Genomic DNA, 26,722 nt, shown 5'->3' on the forward strand with positions numbered 1-26,722 from the left:
CATGTAGCAACATGGGTGGGGCCTCTCAAGGAGAGCAGGAAGATAGAAAATGATGCTAGAGGACAAGAAGGAAATGAACAATGAGAATGGATGTGTAAGGCATTATGCGAAAGCTTTGTTCACTGATCCCTTTCCTCCATAGGCAAACCTGTCTGCTGCCCTCATAGAAGGCTTTGTCTTGGAATAGGAAGACCACACTATGGGAGAAGAAAGAAAATGCCTGCAGAGAGAGTGGCCATGCTTTTGAGATCAAACCACTTTGTAACAGCATCATGATTTCTTCTGTTGATGATTTTGATCCAAAATAGAGTTAAGAGCTGGAGAGATGGCTCTGCAGCTAAGAGCACTGGCTGCTCTTCCAAAGGACCCAGGTTCGGTTCCCAGCACCCATATAGTGCTTTACAACCATCTGTAGCTCTAATTCCAAGGCATCTGGTGTCCTCTTCTTGCCTCTGTGAGCACCAGGCACACACGTGCATGCTGGCAAGATACCCATACACATAAAATAAAAAGAAATCTTCCTCTAAAAAGTAGAATAATTCTGTCCTCTTTATGCAGCCCTGACTGTTCTGGAACTCACTATGTAGACCAGGCTGGGCTCGAACTCAGAGATCTACCTGTCTCTGCCTCCTGAATGCTGGGATTAAAAATGTGCACCACCACCTGGTGTAAGATGAAGTGCTAAATGGGTTTATTAATAAAAAATCCAGAGCCAGATATTGGGGTTAAAAGCGAGAGATCAGAAAAGCAGAAAGAAGCCAGCCACGTTCTCACCACTTGGAGAGTTACTTCTTGCATGCCCATGCCTATATGCCTTTCTGTTCTGCCATCTCATTTCCTCTCTCTGCCCAGCTACATCACTTCCTCTTCCTGCCCAGCTCTGTAACTTCCTATCTGTCTGTACAGGCCTCTAGATTTTTATGGTTAGTGCTGGGATTAAAGGTATATACCAGCACGCCTGGCTCTATTCCCACTGTGGCCTTGAACTCACAGAGATCCAGAAGGATCTCTGCCTCCCAAGAAATAGGATAAAGGCATATGCTACCACTGTCTGACCTCTATGTTTAATATAGTGGGTGGCTTTTTCCTCTGATCCTCAGATGAGCTTTATTGGGGTGCACAGATAAAATGTCACCACAACCTGGCTCTCCCTCATTGCTTAATCTCACTTCTAACCCTTTTACCTAGAGTCATTTGTCAACAGTTCTTTGCAATACTGACTGAGAATAGGAAAAAATTAGTTTGTCACCAAATTGTGGGGTAATTTTTCAATGCAGTAGCCTGAAACATGTTATTGTAGGACACTGGCATAACACAGTACCCAGTGTCCCCTCTCCCCAGAGCTAGCTCCATGTGCTGCTGTGTGTTCTCAGGAAGAAGTGAGAGGGTCCAGTGCTCTCCGGTCAGTAGACTAACCACAATAATATTTAATAAAAATGTGGGTTTTTTTCTCTATCTTCAGACAATTTCTTTACCATTGGCTAACTAGCGCACATCCTAAGCACTCAGAGAACAGAAATTCACTTTATTAACACCTCAGAACACAAGGATGGTAAAGGAACATGAGCATTTCCCTTATTTAAATATAAATTTTCATCTTAGTTCATTTATCTTGAATAACTTAGATGGTCTTTTCAATTTATATTAGTTCAATTGGTACACTGCCTGCCCTGTGTCCTTGAGAATGGACTGAGAATGGATTTAGACCAATGTTTATTTCTGTATCTTGGGCAAGATTGGGTCAAATTTTAAAAAACCAGTATTTAATGAAAATTAAAGAGTAGATCTGGGGGGGTTTCTTTGGACAGTATGCTGGTGCAAACCTAACTCCTTACTGTATACTTAGCATACACACTGCCACTGGGCTGTACCTCAGGCCAACAAGTGAAGCTTCACATTGCTTATTCCCTTAAGCTGGAGTTCACTGCTTCAGAATGTAAAAGAGACCTCACATCAAGAAGTCATGAGGTTCTTCAGAGCCCCATTTAAATGAACTGTTAGCATCAATTAGGAGGGGTGGTCAATGGATCTGTACAACACTGATTTATTTAGAGAGTGTCATATGTTCGAGAACTGCCTTGGCAAGGAACTGTGCTAAACATAGAGATACACGCTGCATGCCCACTGGGCTCACATTAAAGGGAAAATACGCAATAGGGGTTTACCTCAGTGGGGTGAGGCTTGATGTTTTCCAGATGGTTGACTCCACCAGTGAGCTCAATAGAAATATCTTCAGAAAAGATGCTCAAATATTCAATAAGCAATGCGTATACACCAAGCCATGATCTGCTATATTTCTTTACATCTGGGCTGGGAGTGTCTCTCGTCCCTAGCTGCAGATGGGGTGGTCTTCTCTGTCAGTGGGAGGCCCCATTAGATTTCCCATTAGGAAAATTATTCTGGCAGGGTAAGTTCTAGAACATTGTCCATAAGTAGATGCAGGGGCTTCTCTTGGGGGTGAAAAAGGAGGGAAGAGAAGAACACAGTAAAGAAGGAAAGTTTTCCTTGCGTGTGGGAGTGAGGCTGGACGTGAGAGGGGGGATTTCGGTCTGCAGCTTGGCAAAGGTCTGCAAGCACACCGTTAGAAAGTAGCGGGCATTGACCAAATGAGGATTCTGAGATGAGCCAACCAGAGTCCAGAGAGCCAATGGCAAGACAGGAGATTATGAAAAGAGCACAGGGTCAGCCCTTTGGAAGGCAGGGGCAGGCAATACAACGCTTTCTTTCAGGCACATAGGAATCCCACACCTGTAATCCGAGCACTCGGACACCCTGGACTGCAGGGATGGATGCCCTGTCTCAAAAGGGTAGTGATGGAAATCTAATTAGCTATCCCTCTGTATGTATGCGTGCATGCGCGCGCGCGCACACACACACACACACACACACACACACACACATGAACACACGAACACAAATGCATTCACATGGAGAAGAGTTGGCAGATGGCAATCTGGAGAGCCCCAGGAGAAGGCTGAGAAGGCCTCACCCAGGGCTCCCTCCCCAGTGCCTGCAGCATCCCCCTCTGCACTTCTTCAGGGGTCTCCAGTCTGCTCAGTCAGATTTTGGCAGTTCATAGAATACTTAAGGCCACAAATACCGTTATGATATCAGGGTTTTGTGACTGTCACTGTCAGAGCTGGTGAGGTGCTGTCAGCCACTTCAGCCTCGTGGTATTTACACAACCGAGTTTTCTTCAGCCACGAAACAAACTGTCATTTTTTAGGATAATGAACTAAGGGTTAGCAGAGTAGGTGAAGAAGCCAGATCCAGAAAGACAAATCTATGTCTTCTCTCACAGGTGATATCTAGACAGTGTGTGTGTATGTGTATGTGTGATTATATAGTGTGTGTGTATATGTGTATATATATGTGTGTGTGAATATATGTATATGTGTATATGTGTGTGTATGTGTGTGTATATATATAGTGTGTGTATATGTGTGTATTTATGTGTGGGTATATGTGTGTGAATATATGCATGTATGTATATGTGTGTATATATAGTGTGTGTATATGTATGTATATATGTGTGTGTATGCATATGTGTGTACATGTGTGTATGTGTGTGTATATATATAGTGTGTGTATATGTGTGTATTTATGTGTGGGTATATGTGTGTGAATATATGCATGTATGTATATGTGTGTATATATAGTGTGTGTATATGTATGTATATATGTGTGTGTATGCATATGTGTGTACATGTGTGTATATTTGTGTGTGTATATATACATGTTTGTATATGTGTGTATGTGTGTATGTATATGTGTGTATATATGTGTGTGTTTATGTGTGTATGTGTGTGTATATTTTGTGTGTATATATATACATGTGTATGTATATATGTGTATGTATATATACATGTGTGTATATATGTGTGTGTATGTGTGTGTGTGGTGCATGTTACACACGTATGACGTGAAGAAGAAGGGAAGGAGCAGGAGGGGGAAGGAGGAGAGGGAGCTGATAAGAGTCGAAGTACATGACAGACTTGACAAGGGTATAATTAAGGCTATCATTTTGAACATTTCATAGATTATACTCATTTAAAAACAGAATATGTGTAGATGTAATGGATTTAATGAAATAATTATGCATTGAATTTTTGAAAATCAAGACCTACTTTAGATTTTTTGTTGTTTTGTTTTGAGACAGGGTCTCTCTAAGTAGCCCTGCCTGGCCTGGAACTCACTCTGTAGCCCAAGCTGGCCTTGAACTCACAAAGCTCTGCCTGCCACTGCCTCCCAAGAGCTGATATTAAAGGTGTGCCCAGCTGAGACCTACTTTGAAGTTCCCAGCCTTCCTTAAGACAAGAACTGGGAGGGACATCATCAGGCTTCCAGTTGTAGCCTGTGTGGTGACAGCCAGCGGGGAGTGAATAAAAAGGGTGATGTTAAGAAGATGCTTGTGCAGAGGTGTGCCCAGTGTTGCTCTGTGAAAAGGAGGCAAACACAAGCCTGGACTAAATCTCCATGGTCTGTTTGGGTGGCAGACAGGTCAGGCCACTGGATTCCCTCACACAGATGCAAACAAGAGCAAAGACATCACCCAGGGAGAGGATGCCTGGAGTAATCGGGGAATCCCAGGAAGTACATCCCTGGAACAACAACCATCTTCACTGGAATTCAGAGGAAGGGGGAAAGGGCAGAACTAATAGTTTATCTTCATAAGGCTACTAACGAGTAATGTCAGGGCCTTATTTATTACAAAACAAACATCACATGGCTTTTAATGTGTATCATAATTTAATTCTCACACCGGAATTCAAATCATGAATATCTAACAATGTTTTTGTTGGACAGTCCTGATTTAAGCAAAATTGACTTGTAGTAAAGTGGAGATGGTCTTTTTAAGACTCATACCAAAAGACAAGAACCAACAGCAGTTAAAACAGAAACCTTCTGGCTCGAGCCCGAAACTCCTGGAGCTCCGTGTTCATGTCCAAGAAGAGACATGCTGATTTAGGTGTTTAACAAATACCTCAGTGGTGTTTGTCTTTGGGGTTTGCAATCCCAGGGGGCTTTGGTACGACACCTGTGGCCCCTTCAGTACTTCAGTGGTTCAAATTGTGGACTGGAGCACAGATGTAGGCGAAATTTCCGAGCTTCTCTCAGAGGTGACAGGAAGTTATCCAGCATGCAGTGGGGCTCTCTATTCTTCTTTGGGGTCAGGATACTTGGGTTCACACTTAAGCTCTCACATCACTAGTTATCTGTGCAAACCAAGGCAATGTAATCAATGCCCCTGAGCATCACACTATGATTTGCATTTTAGGATTATTTTGAGAATTAACAAGCTAATTTTGTAAGCTACTTGTCACATTACAAACGTTCAACAGATTTCACTTTCATTATTATTTTTGAGTGTGCCCCCATGTTGACATCTGGAGCACAGTGAATAAGATGCAGTTCCACGCTGTGGGTGTATGGAGACAGACAAAAACAGGCCATCGGGTAATCTGTGGAATTTATAGGATTTATGGAAGCAATATGAACTAAGTATGTTGAACCTTGGCTCCACCTGACCTTCAGCCCATCACCATCCATTCACAAGATGGCTCAGTCTCTTTGTCCAGAGGTAATTTAGTCTAAGGAGGTTGATACACTCAGCTACAGAAATTGATTCCCCATTGGCCAGGTGCCTGTCTGTGTGTCAATCATCTTGGACCAATCTCTATGAAGGAGATAGTGGGGATGGGGGTTGCTAGGAAGCGGGAAAGGAAAGAGAACGGAATGAAAAACCAAAAGAAAAGGGATGTAACTCCTGTACTAGCCCACCTCTTCAGCTCTATCTGAAGGGTCTTTGTGATCTGAGAGGAGGAAAGTCAGAAAAAACGTTAGCACAACTTAATAACAATTCTGAATATCATCTTGACCAATGAAATCTCAGTTGAAAATAGTAATCTACGTTTACTAAAGCCTCTAATGTTCTTTACTATTTGGACAGGTCCCATCTTAAACTTCTAACCCTCCTTTCAGGTTATTTATCCTGAAATCACTTGAAACTCCATGAATGACTGACATGAAGACAGATGATTAGCACTTCATTTGCCTTGGATAAGAAGTCCAAGTGATCTTCATGCTTGGGCTTTTCAAATGAAATATATTACATTTTTATATGCATTTGTTCAGTATCTATACAGACTGTACAATCTTATAGAATTTCCCCAATCCCTACTGGTTAATTATAGTGCTGAGTTCTTATAAGTCAGTTCCTTAAAGAATGCTTCAGAAAAGAATGAAATCATGCATCAAATTAAATCATAATGACACTATAGAGTTCAATCGATCTACAAAGCTTGGGGATTCATAATGTTCCCTATGGTATACTCATATTTTTAAAAAGAATAAGAAAATAGTATTAAGAGAGAAATTTGGGTTGGAAGGACTGGTTAGTAAAATTGCAGCCCAGGTTGCCTGGCCCAGAGAGAAACTTCTGGAACCTACAGTTCCAGTTCTTATGCATGTCCATGAGCGTGATCCATGTTGAAACACTAAAGAGGAAATGGCAGTACACTCCCAACACTAATCAAGTTCTGCAGCTTCCCAACAGTCACAGTTCTGCCATCTTGAAAGGGATCTGAGGAGTAACTAATGTTCCAGACAAGAGGAATAAATGAAATAGAGAATAGCATGGCTGGAGGCCCACAGAGTTTAGACCTTGGTTGGCTGTTTGCTGGTCTTGCTCTTGGGTAAATCACTGGGTCTTTTTCCTTATATGTAAAATGGGGATCTGGGAAGCTTAGATGGACTGATATATATGAGAATACCTATAATGAAGAAGCACTCAATAGATGGTAGCTGTCACTCAATAGGTAGCTGTCACTCAATAGATGGTAGCTGTCACTCAATAGATGGTAGTTATCATCACTCAATAGATGGTAGCTGTCACTCAATAGATGGTAGCTGCCACTCAATAGGTAGCTGTCACTCAATAGATGATAGCTGTCATTCAATAGATGGTAGCTGTCACTCAATAGATGGTAGCTGTCACTCAATAGATGGAAAGGGGGGAGGAGAATAGATCAATCAAGGTTCCTGCCCATTAAAATCCTTTGGGAATGGTCTCAGTTGGGTTCCTGGGGCTGCACGTCTATGCCAAGCCTTGGACCTTTACTTTTGCCCTCTGAGCCCCTTGACCTTGTTGCCCCTTTTCTGCCTGTCTCACCAATCATCTCTGAGGAGTGACCCCAAGTTGTACAAGTGGTGGGCTGGGAGACTAGCTCTCCCCTAAGTCCCTGGTTCATAAAGTCTGCTGCCTGCTGTGGTGCAAACCCTCCCACCATGTGGAATTCAAGCCACTTGATTATTTTCTGTAAGTGCGGCCTGTATCTAATGGCTTTCTTCCAAACAGTAGAGGTGGGGAAGATGGGAACTTTACAGTGAGGAAAGCTGACTCCCTCAGTGGGTCTTTAAGGTTTACCTCAACAGTCATGAGTCACGTTGGCACCTGTAGCTTTGACAGACCATGATGACAACGCCAATTCATGGATGGGATCTTCTTCCCCAAAACATATATTCCTCAAGCCAACCTATAAAAAAAAGCCAAAAAATCACAGTTAAAGGACTTTGTTTAAAACACTGACCCATACTTGTGAAAATTATCAAGATGGAGGTTGGAGAGATGATTCAGTGGTTGAGTACACTGGCTACTCTTCCAGAGGACCTAAGTTTCATTCCCAGCACCTACATAGTGGTTCACAACTTTCTGTAACACCAGTTCCAGGGGATTTGACCCCCTCTTCTGGCCTCCACAGGCAAAGCACCACACATATGTGCAAGCAAAACACTCATAGACCTAAAATAAAAAATTGTCAAGGCCCTCCCAAACAAGTAAAGTCTGAGAAACTGCGGCAGTCTAAGAAAAATAATAATATACAATGAGGTACCCTAGATGCAATTCTGGAATAGAAAGGAGAAAGAACTAGGTAAAAACTAAGGGAATGGGTGGCCATGGCACACACCTTTAATTGCAGTACTCGTGAGGCAGAGACGTGGATCTCTATGAGTTCAAGGCCAGCCTGATCTTACATAGAGAGTTCCAGAACCATCAGGGCTACATAGCAAGATGATGTCTCAAAACAAAACAGCAACGGAAAAAAAAAATCCAACCAAATAACTCCAACAAAAAGCTGTGTGGGAGGGAGACCCAGAGACAATAGTTGGGGGAGAGACTGAAAAATAACAGTGTTTAAAATTTATGATGATACAGATATGCATCTGCTGTGATGAAACTCATTACTGCACATCCTAACTCAAAAAGGTTCTTTTTTAAAAGAATAATGTATGGATAAGGGTTTATTAAATGTAACATATACCACATTAATGTAAAGTGTTAATAATAGGAAACTGTGGAACACATGGAAATTGGTTTACCGTCTTTTCAATTTTTCTATGAATCTAAAACTATTCCAAAATAAAAGGTCGATGTTAAATTTTTTTTCTGAATATTTAACAGTGGACCCCCTTAGGGCCAGGGCAGTAGGATCCAGCTCCAACCTGTCCTGAGTTTATGTCCACAGAAACTAGAGGCCCTGTGGGGACGGAGCATGTGCTTTACTCAACTACGCAGCCTGCAACTGGAAGCAGCTGAGCCTGCTTCCCTCAAGACACCTGCAAGCAATTCACTCAGTGCATCATCCAACCTAATTCTCTTCTCCCCTCTCCCCATCTGGTTTCTTACCAAGTATTTGGAGTGAGGTTTCTAGTGTGCTGGGACACCTGGAGGCAGCCTCTCTGCAGCGTCCTAGCTATGTGGCCTTGAGCAATCTCCCCATGCCTTAGCCTCTTGGGCTGTAAAGTGGGAGTGCTAAGTTGCCTTCATATAGGTTTCTGGCTCTGGGGAAGGTGACCGGATTTAGTCCAGGTCAGTGCTATGAACAGCACTGGTCACACAGTGCATCTTGTGGGGACAAGTCGTTCTTTCTAGTCCTTTCGTGCCATCAACTCATCAGCTAAGGCTTAGCGAAAGTGGTTCACCCTCCTGCAGCACCTGCTTTGAGCGGGTAATGAACTTCAGCCCACCTTAGCTCCAGCTAAAGCCTTATTACCCTCTGGCATCCTCCAGTCTTCCCTCAAAGTCAGTGTATAGATCCTGGCCGTTCTCTGTCTTTGAACCTGCAATCTGCCAGCCTTCCTTTTAGTTTCCTTTGAAAGCCCCATTTTGCATGAATTGGTGAGAACTGTCACACAAACCCGCCTCTGTTGACTCAGGAACTCAAATATTTAGACTTTGAAAGGACGTGCAACTTTCTCTTTGCTGTTCCTCTTTTTAGCCGCCTTGGAAGGGTAGGAGATAAAGAGCCCCACAGAAGACTGGGGTCCCCAAGAAGCAGCTGTAGGAGCTGAGGCGAGCCAGAAATTCAGTACGTTTAGGGCTCCCTTGTGAAAACAGAAAAACAAAATAAGAATGCCTCCTGCTGCTCCAACATCTCCTTTCCTGCGGATGCCATTCTCTTTGAAAACAAATGGGGAAAGCCGACTGTCGATGACAGTCGCTGGCGGCGGCGTAGGGTATGTCCCTGGTGTAGAAGAGACGTGCTTGTTCACAAAAGAGGAATTCTGTCTTGACTGACAAGCCCTTTCAAACAAAAAGCACAAGTAAACTCGTGTGTGTGTGTGTGTGTGTGTGTGTGTGTGTGTGTGTGTGGAGAGTGTCCGTGCACACTTGTGCGCATGCCCCATATGCTAATGAGTGAACCGGAGGCGGAGCTCAACAAAAGTCTGGATTTGATTTGTAGGGCTGTGAATTGTCTTGACTGTTTTGAGGAAAGTTTAAGGATTTGGAAGCTATTTGAGAATTAGAAGTTTTATTTGAGGGGCATTTACGGATTAGGAGCTGGTTATTTGGGAAACATTAAGGCCCAGACTCCATTCTCCGCCGCTTTCACGAAGCTCCTTTGTTTTGAAGTCTGAAACTCTTTCAAAGAGAAGTTTGCTCCTGAGATTTGAGACTGTGATTCTACAGTGAGTAAGGACTTGAAGATGGAAAAGAAAAAGACTCCGCCCCAACCTGTGCCCTGCTTGATGTCCTGCTCTGGCCAGCCACACAGGGCTCTCTGAAGTTTCAAGATTTCACACGCCATATGGCTCTTTTAAAGCACCATACTGATTTGTAGACCATGTGAGAAACACACTTCTTTTTTAACTTACTAAAAGTGGTTGGTATTCCACTTAACTTAAATTTCTTTGGTTGCTAAGGAGGTTATAAATCTTACCTGTGTGTGTATTTCCTTTTCATGGGTTGTTTGTGTGGTTTTCGCATACATATCTTGTGAGGTTGGTTGGTTTGTCTTAGAAATATATATATATTTATTTATTTGAGTGAGGACCTCAGGCATCTGAGGCTGGCCTCAAACTCACCGTATAGAAGAGGGTGACCTTTAACTTCTCATTTTTTTAAAGATTACTTATTTAAATTTTGTGTCTGAGTGTGTATATGCACCACATTCATGAAGTGCCCAAGAAGGCCAAAAGAAGGCTTTGGATCCCCTGGAACTGAAATTATGGGTAGTTGTGAGCAGCCATGTGGGTGCTGGGAACTGAACCCAGCTCCTCTGGAAGAGCAGCCAGTGTCCTTACCCACTGAGCCAGCTCTCCAGCCCCAGGCTTGAACTTCCAAACTTCCTTGTCCCAACTCCAGAATGCTAGGATTATAGGCATGTGCCACCACATGTGGTTTATTCAGGGTAGGCAAACACACTCTTCCAGCCAAGCCACATCCTCCAGTTCCCCTGAGTACTTTCTAATGTATTTCAAATGTATGGAAGCATAACACATATAAAGCTCCTTTGACGCCCTCCAAGACCTTGTTTCTACTCATTGTGCCAAGGGTAGCTCTGCCTCTCCCTTCTACACTTTAGTTATCACACATATGTGCGTGCACGCGCGCGCACACACACACACACACACACTACAGTACTCATGTGTGATTCCCCCAATTTTATATGACTCATAATTTTCTAAAGAGCTTTCTTAGCTCTTTTTAGACTCAGTACTACATATTTTGACAAACTAAGAGATGCAGTTTGCTCACTATAATGGCCAAGTTGAATTCTACTGTACACACACAGCACAAGTTATTTTTCCACTCCGAGGGAGCCCTCTGTAGGGTTACACATACTAACTCTATTTCTGGTCAGAGTCAAGTAAGCATGCTCAGGCTGCAAGTGGGTGTCACCATGCCTTTTCATTTCTATCTTCTTCTTTTTTTAACAGAACTGCAGACATTTTAGTAGAACTAAATCCATTCATCCTCTCTCTGTGATTCTTTCAGTTGCTTCAAAGCAGATAACATATTCAGTTTCCAAGGAGCTAAGTATTCATTTCTGCTTCTGTGTTTGTTCCCATAATTCTTGTGTTCTTTTTGCCTTAGTTTTTTTTTCACTTAACACTGTAAGGAGAATGGTGGGAACATTCCTATATTATTCCCCTATAATTTGTAACCAGTTTTCAAAAGGGTCTGTGCTGTTACACCGTTCTATGATGTTTAACCCCTTTTTTTACATTATGAGGCATGCAAAGATTTATTTGGGAGTATTCTGTTCTGTTTAATCGACAGCTGTAACGAGTCTGTCTCTGTCCTGACAGCCAGCTCCCAAATAATGACATAGAGACTTCTTATTAATTATGAAAGCTCAGCCTAGAGCTTAGACTTGTTCCTAACTAGCTCCTATAACTTAAATTAACCCATTTGTATTAATCTACGTTCTATCATGTGGCATTACCTCTCTTCTATTTCCTGTTTCCTCTTGGTGTCTCCTGGAGTCTCCCTAACCTAGACTCTTCCTCCTCTTCCTTTCTCTCCCCAGAAATCCTGCCTAGCTATTGGCCATGCAACTTTTTGTTATACCAGGCACAGCAATGCACCTTCACACAGTATACAAATATCCCACAACAAAGAGCTGTGTAGTGTTGCTTCAATATTTGGATCTTAATTTTATTATTGTTTCAACAACATATGCCCAAAGCTCCTCTTTTTTAAAATATGATTTGAGCAGGTTGTAGTGGTGCACACCTTTAATCCTAGCACTCAGGAAGCAGAGGCAAGCAGCTCTCTGTGAGTTTGAGGCCAGCCTGGGCTACAGTGTGAGTTCTAGACTAGCCAGGGCTACACAGCAGGATTCTGTCTCTAAATAAATAAGCAAACAAATAAAAGTGATTTGCATTTCTTATGAATTTATGTTTTTTTTATCAATTTTATTGAAATTTCATTGGCTGGGCAGTGGTGGCACATGTCTTTAATCCTAGGCCACCCAAACCTACACAAAGAAATTGTCTGGGAAAACCAAAACTGAAAGAAAGAAAGAAAGAAAGAAAGAAAGAAAGAAAGAAAGAAAGAAAGGAAGGAAGGAAGGAAGAAAGAAAGAAAGAAAATGAAAAAGAAACATTTCACAGAGCATCAGGAAAATTCGTGTTGAGTTTCTAACTAGGATTGCGCTAAAACTGTACATTAATCTTGGGATAATGGACATTTATTCTGTTGACTCTTCTTCAGAGCGGTCTCTTGTTGTTTCCTTGGTCTTTTCTTGGTGCATAATCATCTACCAAAAATGACATTTTGACTGTCTATATGCAATATTTATTTATGCCATTTTAATTTCTTCTCTTGTATTATCTAAAATGTCTCAAGAATCTTAACGTAATTGAGGTCAATTGTTGTTGCAGATTTTCAAGTTAACGTGTTGAATGCATCTCCAGATAATTTTAGATATTGGCTCAAGGAAATAGCCTTCTCTTCTCTTTTCTCTGTAGGTTTGAATTTGATTGCATGTTAAAATTATCACAGTCTCTCTTAGTGACCCTAATGTACAGTTGGGGGAGGTAGGGATGTTGCTCAGTGCAGAGTTCTCTGCGTTTTTGACTAGCTGTGGCTTTCTGTAGTGTCCTCTGTCTGCTGAGGAAAAGATCAATTTTGATGAGTGGTGAGAGCCGCACTCACTTGTGAGCGTGAGGATAAGCACCTAGAGTGCACCTAGGTGGAATTATACTGGTTTAGGGAAGCGGCGGAAGTAGGTTTTCCACGGAGACCTATATGGCCTTACTAGCCATGAACGATAGGCGAGGTTTGTAGTAGCCGCCATGATTTCCTTTCTGTCAAGGGGCCTTAAAATCAATGGGACAGCTGCTAGTCACCTCCAAGACATACCGCTATCGCACCTTTAGGTGTCTTACCGGGCTGGCTGTTGCTGTGGTTCATAGGGTTACACCTGGGTAGCACTCTCAAATGCTTTCCTCTCTTGGCAGTTTGCAAAGCACTTCCTGGTACTGTGAAAACTACTGCTGGGGGGGGGGGGGCTTTTGTAGGTCAGATCCAGTTGGATTCCTACCTAGAAGTCTTAGGCCTTGAAGTGCATGGTGTCTTCAGCAATGGGGAGTCCCCTAACCAACAACTTGAGAGAAGGTTTCTCAAGCCTGTTGCTGGGATGTTTGTTAGAGAGTCTAGTGCTCTTGAGGGGAGCATTATCTTGCCAAATAGCATAACTTCATTTAAACCATACACATATGTATACATATACGCTCATACGTATGATGGGTAATTTTAGTTAAACATGAAATAATACATACAGTTTTGTTGTTTGCATTTGTTGGGTTTGGTGCCAGAACTGTGCTTCATGGAATATCCCGGCCACCTCCGATGCATTCAGAGGGACAATGCCATTGTGAACTCTTGATTGTCACAATGACTGAACTTGTTGGTGAGTTGGGGTAAAGCAGGCCCATGGTTCTTAGCCTCCTTTCCGGAAGCCAGCCTGCCCACAGAGCACATGCTTTCCAACTTAGAACTCAGCAATACATTTCATGGGGCACCTCCATATGGGGAGCATGTGGCAATTCCGTGCTGTCTGTGGCAGGGAGCGTGGGTAGTCTAACCAAGCTTTAGTTTTGAGAAACCCATGGTTTCCACACATCCAACCCACATCCTCAAACCCTGCATTTATTAGCTATAAAACTGCTCTTTTTATTTACATCTGTCTAATTTCCTTGCCTAACAAACTCAGTTAATTTTGACTTTCAGTACAGGAAAAGGGTGTTATATGTTAGTTAGGCTCCTTCAAACCCCTGTAGTGTAACATATGCCTCAAATGGACACCACAGTCAGAATAAAAATCATGGAGGGCCAGTGAGATGGCTTAGTAGGTACAGACACCTGCCATCAATCCTGATGACCAAATTTGATCCCAGGGACCCACTCAGTAGAAGGAAAGAACCAATTTCTAAAAGTTACCTATTGATTTACACACACACACACACACACACACACACTCACAATACACACACACACATACACATGCATGTGCACAAGCATACACATGCAAAATAACTAACTTTAAAATGTAGTTTAAAAAATTAAAAAATCTAATAAAACCTTTAAAAATAAATGGTGGGGAAACAATATTCAAAGAAAATGGGAGGCAATGGTCATATGACTATGATCATCCTAAAACCATTGGTCTGAATAGTATATGCTTGAAATTTATAGAATGTGACATATGTCTCAATAAAAAGGGTAGAGAGGAGGCAGGGTGGGATAGTGACCAACCATCTTAACTTGATCAGCAAGTCCCAGTGAAGTGAGAAACGCTGCCTTAAAAATCAAGGTAGACAATACCTGAGGAATGACACCTGAGATCTATCTCTGGCCTCCACACCGACACACAGACACATACACACAGAGACACACACACACACAGACACACACACACATAGACACACACACACACACACATAGACACACACAGACACAGACACACACACACAGACACACACACTCACACACATAGACACACACACACAGAGACACACACACACACACACACAAACGTGTTTTTGTACAAACAAAATAATAGATTAAGAACCTTTTAAAAATAATACAAGGTGGTAATGGTTTCAAAAATTAAAGTGTATTTCAAAATGAAGACATCTTCAGATATGTCATAATGAATATGAGTAACCAATTCTTAAAAGCTACTAAGAAGAAAGATTGATCAACTGTTAAAAAAAAGAAAATGATGATGTGTTAGCAAACTTCTCCAGTGTAATAGAAGCTAGAAAACACAGAACAGTATCTGTAATAGACAACTAAAACCAACCCTACACCCAGATAAACTACTGGGTCAAAAGTCAGCACACACACACACACACACACACACACACACACACACACACACACACACAAAGACTTCTCAATGTCATTATTAGCTCTCCACTGAATACCTACAAAGAATTAGAATGAAGGGAATAATAACAGCAGAAATAACTGAAACTTAAAGTCATCAAAGACAAAACTGGAAAAGGCTAATAAAACAGACAAACTTCTTTGAACATGATCTCCCCCTAAAAAAGTAGAAAAAAGGCCACAGAGATGGCTTAGAAGATAAGGGTACTTGCTGAGAACCGGGCTGGGTTCTGAGCACCCATGTGGTGGCTAACAACAGTCTGTAACTCCAGTTTCAAGGGTTCTGACCCCCTCACTGGACTCCCTGAGCATGGCATGCATGTGGCACACATAGATACAGGGAGACAAAACATCGGACACATAAAATAAAGATACTTTCTAAAGCTAGAAAGTAGACAATTACAGAAACTGAGAAAAAAATTGAGCAGATGCAGATATAAAGAAAAGATTTTTGAAATTGTACAATAATTTTAATAAGTTATGTCACTAAATTTGAAGAGTACAAAATGATAATTAACCCCAGGGGAAAAAAAAAACGATATCCAAAACTACAGATGACATTAAACATCCAAATAACTTATTAAACATTAAAGAATTGGGCCAGGGGGTGGTGGTGGCGGCAGCGTCACACGCCTTTAATCCCAGTACTTGGGAGGCAGAGGCAGGAGGATCTCTGTGAGTTTGAGGGCAGCCAGGGCTACACAGAGAAACTCTGTCTTAAAACCCAACCAACCAAACAAAAATTAAAGAACTGAATGTTCCTCTAGAATCCCCCAATCACTGAAAAAAAAAAAAAAATGGTTATCTAAGTACTACACAAACTGCTCCAAAGAAAAGAAGAAAAGTCCCAAGAAGCTATTTTCTCTCTTGATTCCTGGATTCTCACACCATTTCTTGGCTGTTTCTAGCGGCTGCCTCACTAGGCTTCTCTCCACTGTTCTCTCCCAGTGCACCCAAGACAATAGACACCCCTTCTGATGGGAGTCCTCCACAATTGCCACTTGATCCATCCATTCATTGAACATCACCTCTTACCTTCCCATCTCTTTCTTTCCAGTTCTCTGAATTCTGTAAACACTCTAGCCTATCAGAACCCTCGTTTCATCCACTCCACTACCGCCCCACCACCCCTCAAGCCTGGGGCTCTCCTCTGCCCACTTGAAACTCCTCTTCATTTCCTCAGTATCTCTGTCCCTTTTTCCTTAATCACAGGCTTCTGACCAGACCATGATTGCATTTAAATCCAAATGTCCATCTCTTTTGAGCCTGCAGAAGAGAATCGCTCAGCCAATCCGACTGGCTGACTTTACGTTCAGGGTCGGACGCTGTAAGTTGCTGTCTCCCTGCTTGTGTTACTGTGTGCTGCACACTGGTGTCCTCCAGCCCCACCCTTGCTTCCCCACACTCTGCTCAGCTCTGATACTCACTGTTGTCCTCTGTCAGGCCAACAGTTAGCTTCTATACATCAAGGACCACATGAAGTATTTGCCTGTGCCTGGTTTATTCCTCTTGTTCAATGCGCTTCTCTTACCAGGTCCACCCAATGTCTTTTTTTAAGATTACATTTATTCTATTTACATTGATTGTTTATTTTATTTACTGTGGGTGAGAGTGCACGATTGCATATGCCAAGGCACACTCTTGTAAGTCAGAGGGTGACCTGCTGGTGTCGGGTCTCTCCGTTATGCAGGTCCTGGGGATTGAACTTGGGTCATCAGGCTTGGCAGCAAACACCTTCACTCTCTAAGGCATTTATTTGGCTGGCCCATTTGATTTCTTTGCTAATCTTCATGTCAAAATTCCTTGAAAGAACTGTCTACACTCATCAGCACCCCTTTCCACACCTTCTGCTTGTGATGAAGGTCCCCTGTCTCTTACCCCTTTTCAGTTCCTTCAAATGGCTCCTTTCAATTGACTTGGAGCCATCTCGGTCGTACAGAAGCATAGGTGATCACCCTCTGCTCCTGGACACCCTTCTTTCTTGACTTCCAGGATACTAGAGCCTCTTGGTGCCCAGTCCCCTCGGCTGGAACATCTTTCTGAGTTCTCAGCATTAGAATGCCACCAGTTCTCTGCTCTTCAGCCTTCCTCCATTGCAGGAGCACTTTCTATTCTTTCTTAGACATGCATGACTTCACACGGTTGGTAGTTAATATGCAACAATTGCCAAATTTCCCTCTCCAGCCCACACCTCTACCCTGCGCTCCAGATTCGTGGATCCAGCTGCTTAATAGGCATCTCTACTTCGTTCGTCAATAGAGACCTGCAACTGGACATGTCCCAAGCTGGGCTCCCACTCTCTCCCCACAGAGTCCACTCTGGATTTCCCCATCCCAACAGCATCCTTCAATCCCCTGAAACATCATCGCTCTTTCTCTATGTCCCGCCCATCAGGAAGTTTAAAACTATGGTCCAAACCAGACAGTTGACCACTAGTTTCATTTGCTATCCCTTCCTCTAAGTTTCTGTTTCTGGACTGGACCCCAGCAGTAGCCTCATGACTGATCTCCCTGTCTCACTTTCCTATCTGCCATTGAGATCCCTTATTATGTAAGTGAGCATACAAAACAATGTATTTCATTATGACATTTCCATACATATATACCATTACTAGAGAGCCTTTAAAGTGAGTCAAGGCATGCGATTGCTCTGCTTGACCCTCCATACCTCACGGGGCAGAAGGCTCACAGCACCCCCTCTTCAGCCCCCATACCTCACTTTCCCATTCAACTCTGGTTTCAACTCTCATTCTTTCCTTCCCCATCACTCCATTCACACCAGCCAAGCAATGCATTGGGTACCCAGAGCTGTGACTGTTTCCTCTACCTGTGTGGGTGGTTATCCAAAAGTCATCTCAAGCTGGCCTTCTCTAGAAAAACTTCCAATTGCTCATCACCAAACCTGGTTTTACTTCTACTCAAACTATGGTTTGAAGGTATTCACCCCCATCATTCATTCACTGAAATGTGGTCCACAAACTCATATGATATTTGGAGGCGAGACCTGTGGGGGAGGAATTAAGATTAGAAGAGGCCTCTAGATGAAGCCCCAAAATGTCATTAGTGGCTTTATAAAAAGAGGAAGTGAAACCCACACTAACATGCTTGATCTGTCTTGCTACGTGATTCCTTTGCCGTGTTATGACACAGTGAGAAGTCCTACACAAGACAATGGGCAACACCAAGACCTGTGACCGCTCAGCCTCTAGACTGTGACCAAAGAAACCTCTGTACAGTTTTAGAGATCTCAGGTACAACAATAACACAAAACGTTCCCACGCCGGACAGTTCATCCAGGGAAAGGACAGAATTCCACAGGTTGTAGTGCTTTCACTGGGTTGTGCACCCATGACCACTATCAATTTTAGAACGTTTTGTTGTTTCTAAAAGAAACCCCATTGTAACCAGTCACTCCCGTTTCTTTTTGGTTCTGTTCCCCCCAGCCCTGAGCACACAGTTCAACTGTTCCGATATTTGGCAGCTACAAACACTGGATGGGACACAGCCATCTCTTTGACACAGTGATTTCAATGCCTTTAGGTGTATCTCCAGAAACAGGTTGGTTGGATCTGATAGTAACTTACAGAGAATGAGCATTTTTCATATATCTGTTGCCCATTCATTTGCGTATCTTCTTTGGAAAATCCAGGTCCTTTGACCATCTTTTAGGCTGTGTTATTTCTTTTCTTACTATTGGTACTTTGCATTCCTTGTACATTTTGGATATCATTTCCTTATCTGATGAATGATTTGCAAATATTTCTCCTCACATGATGGCTTACCTCTTCATTGTTGCAGATTTTCTTTGCTATACAGAATCTCTTCAGTCTGGTTTTGGGTCCGTTGCCTGTGAGTTGCAAAATTTTAAACATTATTACTTAAATAGATTAAAATTACAAAAGAATATTGTAGTGGGTAACCATTCCAGCTTTGACCTGGAAGCTCCAACCCCCATTGAGGCTTCGGTAACGGTCACGTCTACAAGGCGGGGCTGAGAGAGGACGCTGAAGACCCAGGATCAAGAGGAGAGGCTTCCTGGACCCTGGACACTGGAGGTAGACAAAGCAGAGTTCTCCAGAGAACACTGCCGGACTGTGCCACACCTTTCCCAGACTCTGTAAACTATCCATTCACTTGTAAGTTACCCCACAAAATAAACTTTCCTTTTAACTACATGGAGTGGCCTTAATAATTTCACCAACAGAATATTTGTTTCTTAGAGATAACACAAGTGGGAGGGAGAAGAAGGATGATTGGGAGGCACCAGGGGAGGAGGAGGTGCATGTTAGCCAATGGCTAGGAGACACAGGGCCCAAAACTCTATAGCAATATAAAACAAAAAGCCATAACTGAATTTTGCTTCCTACATCAAAGGTTATCAACTCAAAGCAAACAAACCTCTATCAAGGAACCAGTTTATCCTTCTGGGAGCTGCCAGGCAAAATGGGTGCCTTTTCAACACCAAGTTTGGTTATAACTTGGACCATCTCATGGCAGGCATATTGAACTCGAGTGGATAGAGTCCCAAGAGAAAATAAACAGGAAGGAATGGGTGGAGCACCAACGACCTAAAGACCCAAGGCCCCGTAATACTCTAGTGAACATAGGCAGCAGATGGTGGCCAAGGCCAAGTCCTGAGAGATGGGACTGTAGAGTCAGGAGGTCAGCTCTTCCCCAAGCCACGCCATTTCCAGCAGGACACACCATTCCACCGCTGTCCCTCTCCCAAGGGAAGCATCCAAGGGAAAACAAGCCAGGTGTCAGAGCAGGCACACCAGCAAAAGGCTGGGTTCCAATGATGAGTGTTAGGTATCAAGATGTCTAGCTACAGAAAACAAACAACACAGTATGGTAAGTGTGCAAGGGGGAGCATAAAGTGACAGAGACAATGTCTTCAGTTTTATAGATTCCACATTAAAAATACTGTGTTGGGCCGGTCGATGGTGGGCCACACCTTTAATCCCAGCACTCAGGAGGCAGAGCCAGGTGGATCTCTGTGGGTTCCAGGCCAGCCTGGTCTACCAAGTGAATACCAGGAAAGGCGCAAAGCTACACAGAGAAACGCTGTCTCGAAAAGCAAAAACAAACAAACAAACAAATACTGTGTTGGGGCTCTGCAGTTAAGAATACTTGTCGCCTTTGCAGAGGACCCAGATTTGATTCCTGACACCCCACATGGTGGCTCAAAACCATCTGTAACTCTAATTCCAGGGGTATCCAAAGCATCCTTCTGAGCTCTGTGTGCACCTGGCATGCACACACACACACACACACACACACACACACACACACATACATACACACACACACACACACACACACACACACACACATTTAAAAGTACTTCCTTTTTCTCAAGGGTAGATTATTTGTCTAGTCTATGTAGAACGTCTTGAGCCCCTGGAGGAATTTTTTTTTTAATCTCTTGTTCAAATTTTGCTTCTCGGAACACTGCACTCGAGCTTGGAGCTGAAAAGTACAAATTAACCCTTTGTAAATTACAATCGGAAGAGGTTCTCTGGATGAAGACCTTCACCAGTGCAGAATCCACATCCACACAGTCCTCCAACCCTCCATCATCAGTTGCCAGACGCTCCTAAAAAGACCAGGAGATTCACTGGGACGTGTGAACTCGGCTCACAGCACATTTTAACCCTGCGGTTCCCCTCTGACTCCTCTGACCTCTGGTAGGGCTTGGGGGTAGATCCCCCCCCCTTCCTCTCTCCTGTCATCCCACTCTGTCACCTCCGTTTTCTACAAAACACATGTTTGGAGAGAAACGTTCTTCCTTTGAGGCGTGCTTTCCTTAGCCAGAGCTTGCGCCTGTGTGGGGGACCTGCATGGAGAGGGGAGCCTCGGGCACCTACAAAAACAGTCCTCCCCGGGTGAGGCACGGAGGAAAACTGTCTCAAGAAGGTGGTGTGCCGCTCTGGGGAGGCTGGGCCGCTCACGGTGGGCAGTCCTGGGTCCTGATGCGGGGCGGACTGATGAAGAGGGGAAAAAAGGATGGAGTTGGGGGAAGGGCGGGAGGAGGGGGAAGGGGCGGCCCCGAGCAATTCAATGGCGCTTTGATTTAACAACTCCAAGCTCTTTGAAAACATTTTGCCAGGAAAAGCTTGCCATCAACACGTATAATCTCTTATCAGAGGCCCCTGAAAGCCAGGGCCTCGGGGTTAATTCCCCCATCGCAATGAGTTTGAATCAGCTCTAAACCCGCAGTGACATGAAAGCGCCCGGGCCTCCGGCCGCACAGAACCCACTGAGATCCGCCGGCCGGGGAGGATTACGGGGCCTGTTCCGCGGCGGGCTCGCCCGCAGGACGGGCAGGCTCAAAAGAAAAAGAATAATTAGGGATAATTGCTTGTGTCCAAACACAAGCATTAAGGCCCCCTGTTCCCCTTTGGGACTTTGTGAAGCCAGAATGAAAGAGACACCCCCTGTTTTGACAGCTGGACCAGAGGCCTGGATCGCTGACCGAGGGAGGAAGCGCTAGTTGGTGGGAACCGCGCCGAGCCGGGCCGCGGGTGGGCAGAGGACCCTCCTCCGGGATGGGCGCGGGGACGAGTCCACGCACAGCATCCGCGTGTGCGCTCCGCCCGCCCTGCGACCGCGAACGCGCGGGTGTCCTTGTCGCCCAGGGGCTGCGGCCTGGGAAACCCGCTGCAGCGCGGGGGACCCCCAGCTAGCAACAGCGCGACCCGGCCAGTGCCCTGTGCATCGCAGCCCATGGTGACGCAGGGACCCCCGGACTTGAGAAGTTTCCCGGGTCCCGCAGATCGGGCTATGACACTACTCAAGTTCACACGCCCAGCAGCATGGAATCTCCACCAACACCCACACACGGGAATATCCGATCCCACCTCGCTCGGCATGGGGCGGCCGGCGCCGCTGTTGGAGACACCCGAGGCACAGGGTGGTCCCGGCCACATCTGGATGCGTTCTTAACGCTGAGGCCGGCGTAGGAGGCTTCTGTTCGTGGCTCGGAAGCGGCGAGAGCATTAAACACAGATAGGGAACTGAGTTAGCGTTCACTCACTACGTGGGGACTCTCCAACACCGCCCGCAGGGTGCTTGGGCCTGGGATCAGGCTTTCCCGAGAGGGCACTGCACAGCCAAAGCCAGGGGAAGCCAGCCTCGGAGTACCCAACAGTCCAGCAGCCTGGCTAGTTTGCCTTTCCTACTTCAGAATGTTCTAGTGCCCCAGGCCAAGACAGGCCCTGGGAGGTCCTCAAAAGAGGACCAAGGGTGGGGCGAAAAGAGGCTCGCACCAGAGGGATGCAGAAGGAACCCGAAGGAACAGTGGTGTGCAAAGACCACCCTGAGCACCTGGACCACCCAGGCCGCAGCCTGGACCTGAAATGGCTCAAGGCCAGCGTGGCACACAGGTCCGAAGATCTGGAACCGGGAGCGGACCTTCCAGAAGGTCCTTGGGCAAGATGGGGGCAGTAGCCGGGAGGCTCGTCGGCAGGGTCCACAGCCACGACACCCCTAAGAAATGAGCCAGTTTCCCCTTCCAAACTCCGGTGGATCGTAGTGAGGCTGGAAGATGAATAGGGAAGCAGTTCCGCGAACGCGCGGCCATGAGTGATTAATTACAAGAAAACCACATCCGAAAAGGAAAAAAAAAAAGTTTTCTGAAAGGAGCTGAGTCCGAGAAGGGCTCCGCTCCCCGCAGCTGCAGCTGTGGCCCAGACAGATCAGCCAGCTGACGCCGGGCCCGCTCCACTCAGGGCTCACCCTCGGGCCTCCTGCCCTGCAAGCTTTCTGGCTTGCAATAAACTCAAGGTTCCCAATTTTTCCAGTAAGGCCTGGGACTGGGCAGAGAGGTGACTGGGGTGATCCCTGAGCCTGCCACTGGCTACCTCCGAATACCAGATCCCCGTATACTGTTCCACTGACACTGGCAGTATTGGGGGCCAGCTCAACGCAGCCAGAAAAGGTAGCTTGCATTCCCCCAGATGAGACCCCCGTGGTCAAGACAAAGATGCGAGATTGAAAGGTTTAAAAACCCAGGCAAATGCTTTCTTGTCTTACTTTGGTTTTTTTTCTTTAGTCCCACCCACGTGGTTTAAGGGGGGGAAAAAAACCAATGAAGGCAATGTGGTCACCAAAAATAGAAAGAAAATAGTATTTTCTGAATATCTCTTTTCATGGTCCTAATTGCCTGCATTTATTAAAATACACAGCCTGTTGGAAATTAAAACACAGTCCATAGTAGATGGATTTTTAAGTTTTCTCCTTTTTGTGCATGGGTCCTACTTTTTAAATTGTAGGTTCCTGCTTCCTTTAGACTATTTGGGAAGACCTGAGAGAAGAAAAGGCCTGTTTCTAAATGAGAAAACATGTAGCGTGTCTACCGCATAAGGGGGTGTGAGCCGCCTCCCTCGAGGCAGAATGAAATTCAGGAAATTATACATTGCTTATTTTCAAAGTCATGAGCCGTTTCCTTGGAGAGAAATGGGTGGCACTATCTGAAGCTGCTCCCAGGGACACACTTCTCGGGTTAGCTCATGTTTAGAGACAATCAATGCTCTATTTATTTGTTCTGGGAGGCAGGGGTAGGCAGAAGAATATTCTGATGACCTTCTCTCTCTCTTCTCCTGACTCCACCCCCTCCCCTTCTCCAACTGCTTTAATCAGGCTGCCCTAAAGAGAGGGCTTTGGTTTGGGGTTTGTTTTGTTTCTGAGGTTTAATACTACATATATTTCATCACGCCACACTGGCTTCAACAACTTTTAAAAGTCATGGAATTTACCATTCAATTTCAGAGTGTTGGCCAGCTGATGAAAATGTAATATTCATTTCCAGAACTTGGGCTAAGAGTTGGATTTATGTATTGTGCCACGGTGGTGGTGGTGGTGGTGGTGGTGGTGGTGGTGGTGGTGGTGTGTGTGTGTGTGTGTGTGTGTGTGTGTGTGAGAGAGAGAGAGAGAGAGAGAGAGAGAGAGAGAGAGAGAGAGAGAGCACATTAACAGTGAATTAATTAACAGTGAGAATGCCCATAGAATTTATACCAAATCAGAATTATAACATCTTTTTGCTTAAACTGCTGTGTGGTCCAGTTCCTGTGAGCCCATCCGAACAGGGAGGTGTGAAAATGATGTAAGATGTCTGAATCCATGCCCTGCAAAAACCTAGCTTGGTGTGCCAGGGTTATTCCATAGATACGCCTTTAGGCTGCACCCCAAACAGACCTGTAGCCAAGGAATTCTGGGTAGGAGAGCAGTTTCCAGGCTAGATCTTAGAATGTGTCAGAGGAGGTGGGTACCTTCTAAATGCAGTCATTCCAAAACAGCAATCATTCCAAAATTGCTCGGGTTAATGGTCAGTGAGGGATGGTGAAGTTAAGCTTCGTGAATTTCATCTGGAATTTTAAACTGTTGGTTTGTCTGTTTCTGGTTTTTTTGTTTTGTTTTGTTTTTTGTTTTTGTTTGTTTGTTTTTATAGCTAGGGTGGAGGTAGCTCCTAGGTTGTCCTGGAACTTGTGAATCTTCTGCCTCTGCCTCCCAAGTGCTGATTACAGTACTGGGCCACCTCTCTCTGCTTAGAAAGTGTCAGTTTGGTGGCAAGTAACACTAGGACCTCACTAAACTGCCCCTTCTGGCAATGGAAGCCTGCTGGTTCTGGGGGTGGAGACCTCTTAGCATTAGAATCAAATACCCTAAGCTTAATTACAACTCTCCTAGGGAGTTAAGGAATTTTAAAGACTCTCCCCTTTCTAGGCCTGAGGGAAAGACAGAGGCCTGCCCCCCACTTCCTCCACCTCAACACCCCAACCAAGACCTGCTGTTTTGCAGGTCCGGAATTGTAGACAACGTGGCCTGGGGACGGGGGGTGGGGGGGAGTGGACTGTGCAGCCTGCTTAGCAAGAGTCTGCCCTCCCTCTCCCTTGAGTGCCAACAACTCCAAGATCACCCTCCTGAGAGCAAACAGCACAGGCCTGCTGCCCGCTGCCCAGCATGCATCTCCCACTTCAAAAGGTAAACAGGGCACTAGATTTAGACAGAAGGTCTAAACAAGATCTTGGGACTGGGTAAACCTCATGGCTTAGAACCAGGTCATCTGAACTGGTTAACATCCCCTAGGAGCTAGAAGCCTTGAGTGGTTGCTGGCAGCCACCTGCCCCTACAAATGGATGGCACTAAATTCTAGAGCTAATTACCAGCTCAGTTGTTTCCAGAGGAGCTCAGCTTTCACCTTTGGGGATGGGGAAGTTGTTGTTTTTGTGTTCTGAGACAGAGTCCATACTTTAGGCCAAGTTGGCCTTGAACTAATCATCAACTTTCTCTAGCTTCAGCCAGTAAAAGTGCAATCACTTCAAGCACCTTGGCCTTTTAAGAAGCAATGCAAAACACACCTGCTTCAGCTCTGGGGTCTCTTTCTTCTTGCAAAGATTTGCACACACTCTCCCACATACCACCTAGAGGCCACCTTCACTATTAAGGCAGTGGGATGTCTGGCATGGGATAACAAATGACGAAAAATTGTATTACAAAAGAGAGACACAGGTTGGGGATTTAGCTCAGTGGTAGAGAGCTTGCCTAGCAAGCGCAAGGCCCTGGGTTTGATCCTCAGCTCCAAAACAAAAAAAAAAAAAAAAAAGAGAGAGAGACATAGGTTTTGCTAGGGTCTGTATGTGTGTGAATGCAGATAGATAGATAAGTAGATAGATACATAGATAGATAAGTAGATGGATAGATAGATAGATAGATAAGTAGATAGATAGATAGATAAGTAGATAGATACATAGATAGATAAGTAGGTGGATAGATAGATAGATAGATAGATAGATAGATAGATAGATAGACAGACAGACAAACAGATAGGTAGATAGATAGATAGATAGATAGATAGATAGATAGATAGATAGATAGATAGATAGATGATAGATGTATATATAGAGAGGTGGTCATATGTATTTATAAATGAAACAAATATCTATGCATATAGAGATAGATGCAGGTGTATATGTGAAATATGTACTGTAGTTTTAAATTTACATTCTCAAACACTGCAAAAAGTTTGGTATTATGACTGCACATGCCTAAATTGACCATGTCTGGTATCCTTAAAATGCTAACTAAAAATGCTACTTGCTTTTCACACTTTTAGGACCTCTACAGCAAGGGCAAACTTCACTGCAGAGTGAAGCTGCTCTACGTGTGTGAAGATGACAGGCATAAATTGTACCTGCAGTGGAATGTTGGAAATTCATTTCTGCCTTTAGGGAACCTGACTTTGGGGCACAGGAGTTTCTGTCTCTTGGAGGGGCCTCTAGGCGGGGACTGGGCTTGCCACCAATAGCATCTCCTGGTTCTGTAAAACACTAAATCTAGACAGATTTACATGGAACAGAAGTGTTCCTTTCATCCTCTGCATTCCAGCCAAGCAGCTTTGGGGACTTTCCTGTGCTCCAGCCCCTCCTGAGTGTTTTTCCAGGTTGTGTGGCTAAGCCCAGGACAGAGCAGACTAACTTATACAGCATAGAAAAGAGATCTATGTCATCGAGTGTTTTTTTAAGCTGTGTCCACATCGTGGGGG

General features: G+C 44.5%; 1 long non-coding RNA gene and 1 pseudogene across 1 annotated transcript; one reads left to right on the forward strand and one right to left on the reverse strand.

Annotated features, from left to right (window-relative positions):
• Positions 1–4,690, forward strand: part of LOC118596571 — a 29,104-nt pseudogene extending 24,414 nt beyond the window's left edge.
• Positions 4,691–4,767: 77 nt separating this feature from the next.
• On the reverse strand, positions 4,768–22,312 carry LOC118596502. The gene is made up of 4 exons (XR_004946698.1): positions 22,041–22,312; positions 18,963–19,027; positions 7,427–7,535; positions 4,768–5,216 (listed from the first exon to the last, which is right to left on the reverse strand). It is a non-coding gene; the product is annotated as an uncharacterized LOC118596502 (long non-coding RNA).
• Positions 22,313–26,722: the final 4,410 nt, after the last annotated feature.

The sequence above is a fragment of the Onychomys torridus genome, chromosome 15, assembly GCF_903995425.1.
Source record: "Onychomys torridus chromosome 15, mOncTor1.1, whole genome shotgun sequence".
NCBI classification, from domain to species: domain Eukaryota; kingdom Metazoa; phylum Chordata; class Mammalia; order Rodentia; family Cricetidae; genus Onychomys; species Onychomys torridus.